The following is a 1709-nucleotide window of genomic DNA, read 5'->3' on the forward strand; positions in this document are numbered from 1 at the left end:
CCAGCAGTACCCAAACGCTCCCTGATCTCTTTCATTCCCTGCTGCCAAGTTATGCGGTATCCAACGAACAGTTTCCGCCATTCTGAAGGAAGCACGGAGAACGGAACTCCTCTCGAGGAATGGTGTTTTGGCATATGCTGCACTTGACCAAGCCGTCGAAGTAGATGATTCTGGATGTATTTTAGTTGGCTGGAGTCCCTGCCGCACAACCAAATATCCGCTTTCTAATCACCTCGCTACTAATCCACTGACGCTATCAAAAACCAACCACTCTTCTGAAGCATCGGTGGCCAAAAACCTGAAAATGACTCACATCACCTCTACGCAGAGGCCACATCTCGCATCCATACAACAACGCAGCCCTCACTATAGCCTGATACATACGACCCGACGATATACCGTTTTGACACCACAAGTGACGCAAATTAGCAAACGTCATTCGAGCCATTGAGTTTGTGCACTGACTTCAACATACCGTTTTACCCCAAAAGTGACGCAAATTAGCAAACGTCATTCGAGCCATTGAGTTTGTGCACTGACTTCAACAGACACAACCCGGTCCGGGCTAATTCAGCTAGCGGGGTGAAATCCTCCACAACCCCAAACACTTTCTGGTTCTGGACATTCTTCAGTGAGAGCCTCCTTTGGACAACGAAAACTCCCTTTCTTATTGCCTTGTTGCGGATTCAGCGACACTGACTCAAACGAGCTATCGGATACCTGAGAGCATCTAAGTTCCTCTTCTCAAATTGGGTTAGTAAGAATTGATTTCCGCGCGACATGTGGTAGCAGAAAGCCACACATATCACCAGTTGATACGCTCCTGTTCACTGGTAGCTTACCTTCAATTGGCGACTTGGGGATATACAATATATAACAATAGTACGAAACTAAATACTTGCCAGTTTTACTCAAGCTTACTCCAGAATCACTCGCTTCAACCACGGTTTTGGGGCCGATTTAATCACACTCTCTCCAGGCTTCATGGACAAATATGCAACTAACCATGATTTCATTGATGCACCGCTTAGGTGGTGCACATTCCTCATATCCGTGTATGAACACATGCGCTACCAACGATCGCGTGCCGCCATTCCCTGCTATCACAACTTCAATTTTGATTATCCCTTTTGAAATCGGGCAGTGTCGCCTCACTACAAGAGTTAGCTATATACTATTTCGTGCCGGATGCCACCTTGTACGCGTTCCTTGAAGCAAACTCTGTTGGAATTTAAGTCCGAAACCTTCATAAAGAGTTCATATTGCTTCGGTTGAATGGCAACATCAAATCCATACTGAGCATACTGAGCAGCCCGTGAAGCCACTAATTCTCACCATACCAGTAAAGCTAAAACCTATTGTTGCAACCGATACAGGGTGTACTGGTTATGATACGGAAGTCGATCAACCTCGATATCTGCCACCAATTCCTTGGCTTTGTGTGTCAGGACACATTCCGCAAAATAGAAAAACATTTTCGGCACAAGTTCCGAGTGGTCGCCCCACCATGAGCCTGAGCAGACAAGGACATCCCCATTATTGTTCATGTACACTTTCAAAATATTTCCAAATCCAGTAAACAAGAAAACACGTGGAGAAATCAACTCCTCCGCGAGGAATCCAGATGGGGCTGAACTACAAATTCTCGAACCTGATTGGTCGAAATTTTGGCATCAAATCCGTCGGCTTCCGCATACTCCGTGGGGCTT

The sequence above is a fragment of the Opisthorchis viverrini genome (genome assembly GCF_000715545.1).
Source record: "Opisthorchis viverrini unplaced genomic scaffold opera_v5_151, whole genome shotgun sequence".
Classification (NCBI taxonomy): Eukaryota; Metazoa; Platyhelminthes; class Trematoda; order Opisthorchiida; family Opisthorchiidae; genus Opisthorchis; species Opisthorchis viverrini.